General features: G+C 42.0%; 1 protein-coding gene across 1 annotated transcript in view; it reads right to left on the reverse strand.

Annotated features, from left to right (window-relative positions):
* LOC131463410 (uncharacterized) overlaps positions 1-16,818 on the reverse strand; it is a 332,277-nt gene that overhangs the window by 149,938 nt on the left and 165,521 nt on the right. The gene's annotated exons all lie outside the window — the stretch shown is intronic.

Raw genomic sequence — 16,818 nt, forward strand, 5'->3', positions numbered from 1 at the left:
GTATTATAAATGTACTCAGTCCGTCTGCCATTAGATTGCACTAAGTTCCTCTGTCTCTCTGCCTTTCTCTCTCACTTTGTTGCAGCTCTCGGGGTCAGCGCAGGCTGCTAAGAGTCAGACCATGATGCCAATTATCCACCGGATTCACTGCTGGATACATGACACCCACCCTGCACGGTGCAATACTGATCATCTTCAAATGTGTAGACACACACATGCAGACAATCCAGGAATAAATGCACAAATCCATTGTACAACAAAGTGCCACTAAAAGCAAAGATAAACTAAAAACAGCTTTAAATGACTTAAATCTGGGACATGCATGTCAGTAATGCGGAAAAACAGCACATGAATCCTATTTTTACGCATTAATCGATCATAAAATACCAACTGATCTTTGTCTAAGTCACAAGCAGCGCAATAGACTTAAGTTAATAAAGTACGATCGGTCCAATCTTCTTCAAACATAACCGCTAAAGGTCTAATGTGTAACATTTAAAAAGGTTAATTGGCAGAAATTAATTATACTATATTATACCATAATTATGTTTGTATAGGACCTCGTTCAGACTTGCTATTAAAGGGCAGGAATTATGATCGAGATTATGTCAAAATCTCAGTGGAGGGATAAAAATCTCTCTCGCGTCTCTCATCCCTCCAATCTCTATAAACGTCTTTTGCTGCAGAAACGATTTCAAATCTTCAAAATTATACTGAGCCCTCAACTCCACAGTTCAGAAAACTAAAGGTTCTAACAGGATCTGATATAAACATTCAACAAATGTATGTGTTTATGTATAAAAGCATGTTTTTGCCTTTATACTTACCTTTATCATTCAGGGACTTCCTCAAATCTAATTCCCTTGTTCCCTCACATAAACACCCGACAGGCTGATCAGACCTTTATCTTCCTTTTTATAAATCAAAACACGGACATTTCCCGCTCAGATATTATGGTGTACAGACATGGAACTCTAACATTCATACAGAAGAGAGATTGTGTACATTAAAAATGTGTAACTGAAATGTGTTATTACTTTTGATTCATGATGTTTGATCAGGTTTTTGTGTTTTTGTAACTGTAAAGATTTGTGTTTTATTATGTTTTTTTAATACATTTATTTGTTTGTTATTTGTTATAACTTTTCTAATTGGTGCAAGTTTAGTCTTTTTTTTCTGTTTCCATCTTTACTTTTCCTTTGTATAAACTTCTTAACCTCTCCTGGCACATTTTTAAAACCTTTGTTTTGCTTCTGGATTTTATGGCTATTTTTGTGTGCAAAGTAAACTAAACTAAACTAAACATCCATCGTGAGCGATCCAATGACATGCAGACAGCCGTCAGTGCAGGTCTAAACACTCCAAACCCTCCAAACCCTGAACACATCCTCAGATGTGACCACAGACATCGCATTCGGAGGTGGTTTGAGGACACATGTGTCCACATTCCTGAGCTGCATGAATGCAATCTGTCCTCAGGACGGAGAGGAGACACATTCTCTAAGCTGTCGTCCTCTCAAACACTGAAGCTTTACAGTATGTGTACACTAACCAGCATTTGTAACAACTGCCATAAAATTATACCTATCATCAGGCGACTTGTTTTTCTCATGATTAAAATCTTATTTCATGTTACAGCAGTGTGAGTAGTGCTCCTATACAACGCAGTCATGAACCATGGATTAAATATGCTGGACTGATGAACAGAATTGTAAACCAGCGGCGTTAATTATCATCACGTGTTGCTTCATTTTAACCTCATAGATCATTCTGCGTCTCTGGAGACACGGACGCCGAGTGCCCACTTCTAAGGGAGAGTAGCCACAAAAATCATCTCCATTTAAAGACAGTTAGTCTAACTGCAAACTAATGAATATTTAAATGGTGTGGGGATTACTTTGTAACCCTTTCCAGCTTTATGCAAATCAACATTTTTCTTGATCACGCGCGTCCTCCGAGACGTGTCTTTTGGGAGACGTCAGATGTTGCTTGTGAACAGAAAACTCACATGTTTTTAGAAGTTACCTCTGACCTAAACCACGGATCCGGTTTGATTGACGGGAATCAAGATTCACTTATCTTTGACTTCAAGTCGATTTCTTACTGTGGATATTTGAATTATGGATTCAGTTTAAACAAGAAACATACAATGAATTTAATGTTTCACGATTATAACTCAAAATATTTGATGAAAAGTTATTTTTTCTTGCCACTGCGGTTACTGCGTTGTGTAAAAGAAAAAAAATGAAAGAACCCCTTCCATCCGTTTAATCAAGTGCAAACATGTTAAGATACCGCCACAGCTTTAGCATCAAATCCTCTATCCAATCCAGCAAATCCACCTTTTCTCTCCCTCCTTACCATTCCACCTCTCCGTCATCCTTCCTTTAACCATGTCCTCACTCCCTGCAACCCAGATTGACAGACAGATTAGATTGGACACAGTTGACGGCGGTGGAAGCAATCAGATCCGGTGTTTGGCAGAGGTTTTGTTTGTGTAAAATGACACACAGTCTCCCCCCACCACCAACACCACCACCATACTCCCCTCCCCTCCCCTCCCCTCTCCATAAGAGACGCCATTGGCACAATTTCACAGAGCGATTACTATCGGGCCTGGTGGAGGTGTTCCAACATGTCATTTGTCTGTCATTTGTTTGTCAACTCATGACAGTTCCATGTCTCTCCAGTGTATTTGTGTGGGTGCACGCGTGTGTGTTTGCGCGCACTGGTGAACATGCACGTTGTTGAATATTTCCTCCCTCCAGCACCTCTCCTTCAGGTATCATCGTCTCCATTTGATATGTCAGTGACATTTTTTTGACAGCATGTAGATAGATAAGATTTGTTGCGCCTATGAACCATCGAGGGATTAGAAATGCACACTGGCAGGCACTGTCTAGATAGCTTTCTCTTGCCAATGTGAGATTCAACCAAACAGCTTTTGTGATTGTGATCTATGTACTGCTCCTTAGTTTTGCATCGACTGTGACATGGAAAAAAAACCCTGCCACACAGCATTTACTGTGGCTGCTCCACAAAGCTGTATGCATTTCCAATTATAGACAACAGAGGGGATTTTTCTTTCTTTCTTTCTTTCCTTCTTTTTATGGGAGCGATGTTTTCAGCTTGCGATAATGCAATTTCCAACTCATTAGTTAATTATATGTAAATGGAATTATTTGGGCTCTGAAATAGTCTGTATATAAGGACGTGACAAGAGGAAGGACTGTGCAGCGCTAAGGCTCTACCACTTCAGTCCAAAAGTGTTCTCATATCTTAACGATTTCTGTGTGTGTGAAAGTTCACACTGACCCAAAACAGAAGTACTAATGCCTGAAATCCTAGATAATTGACATAGAATTACACCAACTGACCCTTAGAAATACTTAACATCTGTTCAGCCTCCCCTCCCACACCCCTCTATTCAAACATACAAATGGGCAGAAGTGTTTTTCGTGGCCCATCCCTCCCATACGAAGGTTCCAGGGCCCTTTCTATTCATAGGGTATTGGCCAATGAGCAGTTATCTCACAGCCTCTGTAAAATCAATCATGTCAGATTTGTTTAGATCCTGGCCCAGAGAAGACTCGCGTGTTTATGTGAGCAGACTATCACAGCGAGGGATGAGGGATGTGCGGCTAAGATTCATGGCATTCACATATCCACAGAGAGCAGCTTATCAGTCGTGTTTGGCCCAAGTCTTTGATGCCGCTGAAGTACAAATGTTACCATGTGGCTGTTGAGTATTAAGACAGGGAAAAAAGTCATGTATTGCAAATCAGCTGCAACTCCCTCTACTGTATATCTGAGAGGAAAAGCAGCCATGTTTATTTGTTATTTTCTTTTCTTTTTTGTCACAGCCCTGCGCGCTCTCGTGTCTCACACTTTATTTCATGCAGATTAAAAAGAGTCGAGCTTCGCTTTGATCGGATCTGGCCTATCTCAGCTTCTATAACCCCCCCCTCCGACATAATCTGGCATTCCAACGGTCTCGTCAGCCTCCTCCTCATCCTCCTCAATGACCGTCATCTCTGTAGCAGCCCTGAAACATTACCAAAAACCCCAGCGTCACTTGGCCTGATTTATGGTGTCATTAATGTCAGGCTATCAGTGGACATGAGCGCATGAGACAACAGACGAGCCGCCCCAAAAACAAATAGTTTTGATTAAAGTCAAGGACATTCCGTGCAGCTTTTCCGTAGAAAGGCATTCATCACATTTGATGTTGACCCTCCCCTCCTTCCCTTCTCCCTCTCTCTCTCTCCCTCTCTCCCTCTCCCTCTGCCTGTCTGCATGTTTGGTGATGGAGATGACAGTAAAGGCTGCAGACAAACCAATGGCTGAGCTAACATAGATACAGACAGCTTATGCGAGAGGGGTTATACAAATCGGTGTGTAGTACAAAGTTGGAACAGCAGTGAGTGGATTAATTGAACACTAAAGGGATTAACTGTGTAGAGGTTTATGCGGACAAACAATGGGTCACAGAGAGAAAGAGCTCCATTTGGACTGAATCAGGTGGCGAGCCCCACTTTTTAATTTACTAGATCATAAATTTGCAGTAACGGTCATATTTTACACGCAGGGATCCCGCATTGTCGTCCGCTTCCTAAAGACAGCATGTGCTATGTTGCCTGTTACACACGACAAAGTTTTATGTTTGGCTTGTCAGCAGATACGAGGTCCGTGCCAAGATTTTTATATGACGCTTTGAGAGTTGCAGTAATAAAGAGATAACAGAGATGGAAATGCAGACATCGTTTATAGTTTCCTAAAGCAAACATCTGTTAAAGTGACAGGAGAGGGCCTGATGTGAGGTGGATTCCGCAGACGATGGGAAAAGCACTTTAACGCTGTTACCCACTTTTATCTCCCACCAAAAAAGCTTCCCGTTTGTGTAAATAGATCCCAAAGAGTCTGCGCAGCCTTGCTTCTTTCCTGTCTCTCTGGCCGGGGCCACCCAGCCTGCGCCCCCGGCCCACAGGACTCGACAATGACTCACAAGGTCAGGGTTCAAGAGGAGAGTTTAAAGACGATGATATGAGAATTGAAAAAGTCCACAAACAAATTAGCTAAAGAGGGTAGAAGAAAACAGAATGTGCGCGGTCGCTGAGGTGGCGTGTAACACGCGGACTAAACACTACAGAGCCTGAGCCACTCATATCTGTGCTTATCCTTATCTAATAAAAAGGGAGACTTAAGTTGTATTATTCTAATTCACGAGTGTGTTAGTGTAAGGCTGGCTGTTTTTAAGTGTCATTTTGTCACGGCTCGGGAGGAAAAGTGTGATTTTAATCAGGGTAGCTTTAGGTGTTTTCCTGCGCTCCAGATGTTCCAGACCCTGTCTGAGAATGCTCTCTTTTTTTCCTTTTTCTTTTTTGCTTTATTCCTACCCCTATTGTGCTCCTCTCAAGGTCTCTCTTAAACGTCTCTCCCACTCAAATATTTGGACAGTCACAAGAGGAGAGAAATGAATCAGGTGCAACTTGAAGAGACAGAGAGAGAAAAAGATGCTTGTTGTGAGATGCGGCACATACACGTGTGTCAGTACAGTGTGTCCACACACACAGATACATATACACATAAAGAAATATATATATACTGTATATATATACTGTATGTAGAATATGTACAAGTATTCACTCGTGTGTGTATTTCCAGTATATTTTTCCCATTATGACCACCATGCTCTAATAATTGAAGTATCACATGGTTGATATGAGGTTATAAAATGAGAGACTCCCCCTCCTATGAAAGCATATGAGCATTCATATGTGCATATGCGTGTGTGTGTGTGTGTGTGACTGTGTAGGTCTAGCCCCCGATTTAACCAGCGCCACATGTGACACTCAAAGAGGGTCTGATCTCCTCACCCCTGCTGGGACCCATACACCCCTGGTTCTCATTGACTTTGGTTTCATGCTCACAGGGCAAATGCAAAATGGCAATAGAAAAAAGAAGAGAGAGGGAGAGAGAGAGAGAGAGAGAGAGGCGGGGGGAGAGGATATGTGGGGTGAGAGAGAGAGAAAGAAAATAAACATAAAACAGAGGATAATACAGGGGAAAAATCCAAGCCATGTGGTTCTCCTGCCAGTAAACAACAAGCGGCCCTGGATGGAGACAAAATGAGGTATCCAAGGGTTTTAATCCTGCAAGTGATGTTTGTCTGTAAACGCTGCTACGTTTGTGAAGATGTGGAGTTATGCTGACTCCAAGAGAAAAAATAATGAGTCCCACTGGTCCATCACAGGTCCATGATGCAAGAAATTATGTTCCAAACTTTCTGTTTGTTTTTCTTTTCCCCTTCCTTTTTTAATGAAAACAGACTAGGGAAGAAGAAGGGGGAAAAAAAAACGGTTTAGCGAATAGGAATATTTACAATGAACACAAACAACAACATTATGTTCCCTTGGAAGTCATCCATATCTATTAGATTTGGCTCATTGTACTTACATCTTGAATGAAAGACTTGGCCACGATTCAGTCAGAAAATGTGCACAAGCCACCAAAGCAGTGGCATAAATCTAAAGATCAGGCTGTATTGATAGAGCCTTGGCTACCGATTTGGGAACACGTGTGCATATCCATTTCCCTGACACAGACTGATTGCACATGACTGGAGAGGTAATAGAATTGTCTTTAAGAGGTTGGACATCATTTATTACAAGAGGAAGGTAGGCTACACCTGCGGTGTGTCCCATTACTCCAAATATCACTCCTCCTTTTGTCAAGGGCTTCATCTAATGGCTTAAGGCCATATCACCCAAGTCAAGTACCCTGCCATAGCTAATCAAACACAGCAATATCGCGTCTATATTTCTAATCTGGGACAAATTAGCAAACATCTGTAAGAATACACAAGTGCAAATGTTTGTAAATTCACTTTACGCTTTAGTACGTTTGAGGTTTTTAAATGTTGTGTATTAATGAATTCATATAATTGAGATTCAACTGTAGGCTGTATGATTTTCTGATGAAACATGAACATCTAAATCCGTTTATGACACAATTAGGGCTGCAACGATTCATTAATGCATTAGTACATGAATCGTCAAATATCTTTTGATCGGTTACATCGAGACAAGTTTTTTTGATTTTTCAGCTTTGTACATACGACAAAAAACATCAATAAAATTGAATCGTTTTTTGGTTTGTGGACAAATACAAGACATTTTAGAACAACATCATGTTCAGGTTTGGTAAAGATTTTAAGATATTTTATCAATGCATCGAGAGAAAATAATCGCCAGATTAATCGATAATGAAAATTATCATTAGTTGCGGCTCTGGACACTATATTTACGTATTAAACACAGACTGGAATCATTCCATTTAGTCAATAATGTGCACGCGCTGCATCCTCCATCCCGAAAAATAAAATTAACTATCAATGTTATAAACTTAAACGGTAAATCAGCCAATGTCTTCGTCCATGTGGCTGACTTGAGACACAATGTAGGCATTATTATCAAATGCATAGACCTCACAACCTCCCCTTAATTCCACATGTAACACCTGGTATTATTACAAAATGTCTCAAACTTGGGCAAACACCCAGATAATGTGGTTAGAGGTCAAATTATTATTTCATGTTCAGTCATGACTCAGATTTATAAAGCTGTACATCTGCTTTTTTTCCTACGCCAAACACTTTTAGTATCTGTGTAATCTTTTGTCTTGCAGCGGAGAAGATGGTAAAAGGAAAAAAAACATATTCAAATATAAATTTCATACTACAGAAATGTTTCTACATGGAACAAATGATGTTATTGTTGTGAACGCGTGCTCTGCGAGACTCCAACAACTGCCCTACTGAGATAAGCCAAATACCTGGAATTTAATGACAACTCATTGAATAAAAGTAGCTTTTATGTCTTTTATTAAAAATTCTTCACCCATTGCGTTGTCATCATTAATACTGATATGCTGCATGTCCCAATTTCCCCCCTCTCTCATCATCTCCTCTCTTCTCCTCTCCTCTCCTTTCCTTATCTCCTCAAAGTTTCTTACTGGGAGGGAAGGCAGCAGTAATAAAAGTGTCGGGATGTACCCCGGGGGAACTTATTATGTCGAGAGAACTAACGGCACAATGTTTTCTGCTGCCTGTCTACCTGTTGGACCGTCTGCCATTGATCTGGGAGGCAGGTGTCAATACAGGAAGAGAAGACGAGACATCATTATTGTCACAGAACTGACGCCGCGACAAATGCATGCAGAGTCTGACATCTGACACGCCGTGAATTCCATTCTCCACAAACCTTTTCATGACCATAAGGAGGAGAAGAGAATAGAAGAAATTAGTGCATAATAAATGTGCACTAATACGAGACAGTGGCACTGTTTAAAAGACAGGAGGCGCCCGAGCTGAAGATGCTGGGATTTTTGGGAGTGACCGGGATTAGAAACGAGCCTATTCGAGGGACAGCTCAGGTTGAATGGTTTGGAAATAAAGTAAGAGAGTCATGGTTGAGATGGTTTGGTCAAGTTGCACAGGATGTTGAAGATGGAGGAAAAGAGGAAGACCACACAGAAGATCCATGGATGTTGTGAAGGAGGACATGAGGACAGTTGGTGTAACAGAAGAGGACACAAGGGAGAGGACAAGATGGAGACAGGGGATCCGTTGTGTAGTGACGGATGTGATATATAAATATATATATATGTAAGATTTTTAGATTGTACCAGATTTTATGCTCATCCCTAAACATAAATTATTTCGAACTTGACTTTTTTTCAATGCCACACTGACTCTCCGCTTCTTTTTTTACTTGATACCATGAATAAAAAAAACAGCTTTTCCCCCATTTCTGTATATAAATCATCACATTTGTTGTTCAGTGAATCGCTCGCGACAATACACTGTTGTACGCTTTGTCGTGTCGCTACTGTATGCAAATTCAGCAGCGGCTATTATGCGTGTAAAATATAAGCGATTACAGCATTTGTCCCTCTATAAGGGTAAACGTGTGGCATGAACTACAGTAGAGTGCCACAGAATAACTAATGCATGGGGGACGTTATTAAGAGAGAGAGCAGTGTTTGCATGTTCAGATGTTTTCTTGCTAAGCTAAGTCATCAACATTAGAAATGCAAATCCAGGTAACACGTCTTCCTTTATTCCTCGCCTCCATGCGCCGCGCGCTATTATTACGCCGCTGACATTCCCTTCTTGTCCTTAAATCAACATCTTACAGCCTATTAGCTAAAGCTTTGGGGGACAATGGCGACAGTGGACGAGCCTTGAATTTCACAATGCATACATACGTACATAGCTCTCTGAATACCCACTGTACTGTAGCTCTTATAATGTGTGTGGAAGAAAAAGTCACATTTTGGTCTTTTGATCACTGGGATGAGTTCCAAGTTGTATGAAAAGAAGCAAATTATTAGCATGCCTTTTTGTCAGATACTCCTGTGATGGGTGTGATTTTCTGGGTTTTGACAGATGGTAATAAACCACAATTTATTTTACAATATTTAAAATCTTCAACTCATCCATTAACAAGGCCCAGGGAGCTTTTATTCAGTATAAAATAGCACCAAACGAGTTAATCTCATCAGCAGCAGTGAGCCAACGAGCATGTAGCATTCTATTTGACTGCAATTTAATTGCTTACTTACTATTTTGATCATCGATTCATTGGTTTGAGTGTTTTGTTCAATAATTAAAACAAGTTTCTCTGATTTTTCAGCTTCTTAAATGTGGATATTTTCTTACTCTTACTTGGTTTGTGCACAAAATGAGACACTGATCAACATTTTTCCACATTTTAACAGACCAAACAAGTACTTGAACAATCGACCGATTAATCAGTCTCAAAGAGTGCGCTTGTGTAATGAATGAAGGTATGTGGAAAAGATCTGAAGTGACGCGAGAAAATGAAGTTAATACACAATTTTACCATCATATGGAATGTAATTATTTGGTTAAAATAATAATAAAATTATTTTCATAACATTGCTTTTAAGGAATCAAAGTATTTAATCAATATGCAGTCCTACCTGTACACAGATTATGGGCTGCAGGACCCATTTACCCTACATCCAATCTGTCCTGTTGCATTGTTTTTGTACAAGCTGAATAAAACATAATACCCTCCTGAAGCCACTAGGGGTGTTATGAGAGAAAAAAAAACACACGCATGTTAACACACACACACACACACACACACACACACACACGCACACACACCACAGTCACCAATCTCAGGCTGTTTTCCTTGCTAATGAGGCTTTGTCTTTGAGGGAGCTTGGAGGACAAGAGGTCATACAAGGTCGGACTGAGACGAGGTCAGTCCACTCATCAGAGCTGCGTTAGGAAGTCTGGAGCCAATGTCAGTCCAAATCATATCTTCTTGACGCAGACAGGAAAGAAACGATGTGTGCGTACGTGTGTGTGTTCCCGTACAACTGTGCGTGTGTGTGTGTGTGTGTAACTTTTCCGTACAGAATGTCATCTTACAAGCAGCTGCACAATCTGCCAACCCCCCCCCGTGTCATATTTTACCTGTCTGTCACTTCACCTTGAAAAAAGCACATGTTGAGTCTGTAATTCCACAACTCGTGACGTGGTTGAAAACAGGGGAGGGGGAAACAGCAGCACTAATCACTCATTAACGGTACGAACAAATATCTGTGCCTGTCATCCCACAGGGAGGCGGTGGAGGAGATGAGAGGCGGTGGCTCGGACTGGTAGACAAACACAAGGATGAACACACACACATTCTCCTAATTACCCAGGTCACAGTGCAAGAACACACTCCTTTTTTTTCCCCTCTTCTCCTCTCCGCGCTGACACCGAGGCTCCTGACTGTGCCCTGAAAATACACTAACTCCTTGTTCCTGTCCTGTCTCGTTTGGCTACCGGTAACTCACACGAAATATTCTAGGAGTGTCATTCAGCAAAGGTGGAGGAGGAAAAAAAGGCTTATTTGGAGAAGTTCCCTGTGCGGTGCGGTGCCGTGTCGCACTGTGCAGTCAGACTAGTCAGTGTCTTTAACTTCAATAATTGTGATTTATGCCCCGGCCTTCGGCAGCGCGCGGTTTTGCGCAACGCGGACAAGTGACATATATTTTCTGCGCTCTGAGTGACCTGACCTGTCCCCGGTGCTCGCATACTGGTCCTTCCCAATTCATCTAGACCTGTCACCCACACACACACACAGAGAGAGGAAAAAGGAGATATCAAACACATTTCTAGGAGCAAGAAGGAGCGATGGAAGCTTATTTCAACTCAAATATAGAAGTACACCACAAAAGAGAAACTAGGGCATCAGATGCCCCTGTTCTTTGATACAGGCAGTGGTGACACTAAACTTATTTCTTTTTTTTCCCCCCTCCCTGTGTTGATTTTGTCCTTGCTGCAGGATGCCTTAGATACCAGCGGCGTGTTCTCAGAGGAGGACAATTTTAGCTTGTCTAAACCTATGGGCTTCAAGTGGAACAATGAGCCTACAGTATAATGACCAGGAGGACGGAAATAAAGGGAGCGACCTCGACAAATAGTCCACTGTGTTTGGAATTCTCTAAATCAACTGCAATTTTATTTCACTTGTTATTTGACGCTCAGGGCTCAGAGGAGAGACAAGGATGGACAAATTAAACATGACTGTATGAAAGTGAAACTAAATGTCCACTATCAAATTCACTCAGCATGACTCTGATGACCTGTACATCAATAAAATCCTTCTTTTTTGTTTCTCCCTCTCTAGGGGACGACACAGAGCGGATGATCGGCATGTATGATTTGGCAGAGATTTTTACGCCAGATGCCCTCCCTGACGCAACCCTCCCATTTATCTGGGTTTGGGGCTGGTGCAAGGAAGGTGGCCCCCCTATGGCTAGTGTCCAATTAACAGTGAGCAATGGGGATTGGGTACCTTGCTCAGGGGTACCTCAGCCCTTGACCTGGCAGGGACTGAAACTGGCAATCCTTCAGTCAAAAGACAAGTTTTCAGTAACATTTTCCTAAAATGCTGTCATGTATTATTGACTGAGGGCCTATAGGTCAGCAAATGACAATTTAAACACTCACAACAATGCACTGTATTAAAATATGGGTCAGTTTCTTTGTTTAACTTCAGGTTACATAAGCTCCAGAGATGCTCAACCTGGAGATAATCCTGCCAGCTCCTTCAGAATAACCTTTAGTTAACGTCAGAGGGATTTCATGTGAGAATGCAGCAGTGAGTGAACGGGTGAGTGTCCTCCTGCTTCCTGCGTGCTCAAGCCAGGTGCAGAGCCGAGCCACCCCCCCCCTCGCCTGGATCCTCTGGAGATACTCCTGCTGTGTGTTGTGATTAAGTCTCACCCAGATAATCTCTGTCAAGTTGTCAAGGCCAGGTAGATTTGTCTTTATAAGTAGCTGTTTAGACACAAAGAGACAATCACATGCTTCTGGATTCTGAGAGAGGGCAGAATTGAACTGTGTAGCCGCGTAAAAACAAAAGCTCAAATGTGTAAATGAAAGAAAGTTAGAACGTTATCCATTATCCTCGCACAAGAATGAGCAAGGCTTCATGGGTTCACTGCAACGCATTAATTACTACCACAGCTAACCTTCAAGTTTGACGCACAAAAACAAACCCACAGTAGTATTCAGGTAGTCGTGTGTGTGTGTACTTAGAAAACACGGAGAAGCGTCACTTTTATCCACACGCTAGCATGACAGAACATGCACCTGAATGAAATGAGGGGGATTATGCATTTTATCTACCTGCAGCACATAAGAGAGAGACAGGCCAAAAGACACCTGACACATGAGGCAGGTGAGGAGGGTTAAGGCTGATTGATCCTCTGTTTTCCTCTGACAACATTTGAACGAGGCAACATTCAAACTTGCACAAAGCTCTGTTTCCTCACCTTGCATAAACAGCTCTAAGCACGGGGAGAGCACGAGGTGTTGGGATGGTGGCACAGACTGTGCACCGCACACAAGCACACCTCACCTTTGGAGATCTGATTGAGTACAGATTCAAAACAAGGGGAGTTTTTTGTTGTAAATTACGTCTCTCAGACAGGACTTTTCACATCACAGAGAGGAAGGCGGGCGCAAAAAAAGAAAGGAAAAGCTAAATTGAGTTTGAGTCCAAGGTCAGTGTGTAGCTGTCTGAAGAAAAGTCAGATATCTCCCACAAAATATCTATCAAGTTGGGAAGAAGGCGCCCTTGTCCCGACCCCTGCAGAGTTGCTGGAAAGAAGGTTTCTTGTAAAAAAAAAAAGAAAAAAAGAAAAAAAAAAGTTTATCCGAGGGTACAGAAGATTAACGATGGTGTTTTCATTGGCTGCTCTCTCTAGTCGTCTTGCAGTACTTAGAGGTGATAAGATCAGAATATTTATCGAGCCTCCTCTTCAGGTCATTTGCTATGTTAATTTTATGAGCTTGATGTTGCCTTTGTTTTTCGGTCATGTGTTATTTCTCCTGAACCCTGGAGCAGAGAGAAGAAAGGGGGATTTGTAGACTTAGCATGCAGTGTCTTCAAATTAGTCACCCATGCATAATTATTTATGCTGTGCAGATGGGGGGGGGGCAGTGGAACAACTAATTCTACTTGCTCCCTGTGAAATTTAAAATCTATTATTTTTCAATCAGATCTTGTTTTCACAACTTTATTTATTTATTTATTTCTTTATTTGTGATAAAGTATCATTATAAGAGTAATGTGTTGCCCTTGTGGAGTTCTCAAGGCGAAGACAATCTATGTTTTCTTATATTGAGTCAAAATCTGTACGTAAACTGGATTAACACCGGCCAATGATGTTATCTTTATAGAAATATGCCCTCTTAGTTCTTGTGCTACAGCAACTGCTTCCAATCCAAAAGAAACTAACAATCATATTATTAATATGGGGGAAAATCTCTTGGCAACGCTGTATCTCTCTTCTTGTTCTGACCACTGTCAAGTTCATTAGGTGTTGTGGCTGAATGGATGGAAGCCCGTGAAGCCTAGGCAAACTCCTTTGACCATAAATCAAACAGGGAGGGTCAGGACATCGGGACAGATACGGCAGCACAAGCCAGAGCATCACAACTATGACCTCATCTCAGCTCCCCGTGAAAAATCTGTTACTCTAAAAAAACATAAACATTTCAACAAAGATAAAGGTGATATTATGATGCAAACTCAGAGAGAGGCAGATAACTATTACGTTGATGAAGCTTTTTCTGCCTGAGAGAGAGAAAGAAAGAGAGAGAGAGAGAGAGAGAATCCTCTACCGTGACATCTGTGGGTTATTCATGTGAAATTACATAAATCTTTCAAACTGTTTTAAATCACCGTCACCCTCCCCTCCTTCTCTCTCAATCCGCGAGCACTCACCATTAATGCCTATATCAACCGCAGGAGCCAATTGTTAAAGAGAGGTTCTAAGTGCACCGCCCGATCGATATTGATAATGTTGAAAATGTGGCAGGAAAGAGAGCGAGAGTGAGGGGGGGGGTAAGAGGGAGGGGAAAAAAAGAAGAGAAAGAGAGAGAGAGAGTCAGACATAAATCTGTATGCGGTGAATAGGGGAGAGCAGCTGCAGTGGCCTCCGAGTTGTCCCCTTCACCTCTTTGGAAACATCATCAGCACTAATCAGGGCCCTGCTAAAGAAAATGGTCCACTTGATTTACACTTACTACCCTCTGCTGTGTATGTGAGAGAAACTGAAAGAGAGGAGAGAGAGAGAAGAAAAAAACACAGAGTGAAAGGGGATGCATGGTAAAAAAAAAAAAAAAGAAAAGGAGGGAAAATGAAGGGGGGAAAACATGATTTGGAGGGCACTAATAATAGCAGACGTATAAATTTGGAGCGCCACATTCCTTCAAGGTCAACCTCAGGTGAAGCAAAAGGTTGTCTAAAGGTCATGCAGGATGAGGGCCGTGTAGGCCTCAATGAGAGTCAATAACACCTCCCAGTCTGCTGCAGACGTGTGGGGGTCGCCCCTGCTCTCACATCAATTTGCTAGGCATGGACCGAGGCAATAAAAGAGATGGAGAGAGACTTAGCCAGAGAGAAAGGGTGAGAAAAAGGAAAATGTACAGGCAGATTGTGAAACAGCTCGCCTTTCAACTACTAACTGCTTTTCATGTAAATGTCTTGGACTGACACTTCTTACACATCCCTCCCTTTAGCCTCTCTCTCTCTCTCTCTCTCTCTCTCTCTCTCTCTCTCTCTCTTCCACGTGCACGTACAAACGCACGCACGCACACACACACACTCCCTGTCTCTCTCTCTTTCCATCTCTTTTACACCAGTATACTCTCTGTCAGCAGAAGAATAAAAGAGAGGGGAAGGCGAGGGGAAGGGGCAGGAGGAGAGAGTGAGAAGGGAGTGGAGGAGGAGGGAGAGAATGAGAGTGAGAGAGAGAGAGAGAGAGAGAGAGAGAGAGAGAGTGAGAAGGGAGTGGAGGAGGAGGGAGAGAATGAGAGTGAGAGAGAGAGAGAGGAGGGAAGAAAAAAGGAGAGAAATAGGAGAAATCAGACTCTTGCCGGGGTTGGAGAAAGGTCAGTCCTGACAGGCTCGGAGGTTAAACTGCCGAGTTAAAATACTGTTCATTATCCTCTGCAGCCTCTTCCCAAATTCCCCTCTTTTGTGTCACAGTCAGTGCCCAGCATCAATGTTCCCCACCCCAGGATTTATTAGACATTGTTGAGCAGCGAGAAAGGGGACCTTTTCTGTACAATAGTAGCAGTGATCCTATGGCAAGGACAATACTGCTGCCAACACAATTACAGAGCCTGGCTTGAGTTATAAGGGTTGTAGGGCTGACACTACAGTGTGTACGTGTGTCTCTCTCTCTCTGTGTGTGTGTGTGAGTGTGTGTGTGTGTGGAAGCACAGGGTGATGATAAATACAACCAGCGTGTGGTACATTAAAAGTACAGTTTGTTTATGTTGACCTCATCTGCAAAAAAAAAAATAAAAAAATACTGAAAATTGATAAAACAAACACCAAAAAAAAATTACAATTTACATAAATTTCCGCATATTTAAAGCCACCTTATTCCAGTTCAGGGAATTTAATTAGTACACATGAAGAGAACAAAGCAGGGGAATATCCATAACACGAATTAGGCTGAATCACATCATTCATTACTCACCAGAGAGCAATGAGATGTGGCACATGGCAACAGAACCCTGCCTGAACCGGACAAATTAAAAACACTAGTAATTAGCGCTATGCAAAACATGGTGTAAGTTTATTACCTGATTTATGTGGCTTCCTGTTTATAAGGGCACAGTGAGCTGGCTATTTGTCTTTTGCCTAGCATGCTTAAGATTCAGAACGGGTTTAAATGATTTATTAAATGAATAAACAAATAAATCACCTCACACCTAATTTCCCTAATGATATTAGAAATGACTAACACTACAAATTGTGCAAAATATAAGCCACTATTAACCCGACGCACCTTTCATTTCGGGGGTTCAAAACGTCCATCCATTTTCATTTGTGGAGGAAAACAAAAACATGATTAAAGATTTGACTCCTGACATGGATTCCACAAATAAAACACTCCACGTTCCAGTTGCCGGATAAAAGCAGGTCACACACACACACACACACACACACACACACACACACACACACACTCACGGCTGTCAGCAAGACGTCAAAGCCGACCTATGAAACACTCACTTCCATGTGAGTCACAGAGAAGTTTACCCAACGTAAGGCCCACGTGCCCACGTGCCCCCCCCCCCCCAAATTCAAACTTTCTCATTCTGTGCCACTCGCAAACACATTCCGGATCACCCCGACCGTCGTCTGAATTGTATATTTCTATTTAAAGAGACATGCTGTTTTCATCTTTTGCCCCTCTATTCCCAGG

This window comes from Solea solea, chromosome 8, assembly GCF_958295425.1.
Source record: "Solea solea chromosome 8, fSolSol10.1, whole genome shotgun sequence".
Taxonomy (NCBI): Eukaryota; Metazoa; Chordata; class Actinopteri; order Pleuronectiformes; family Soleidae; genus Solea; species Solea solea.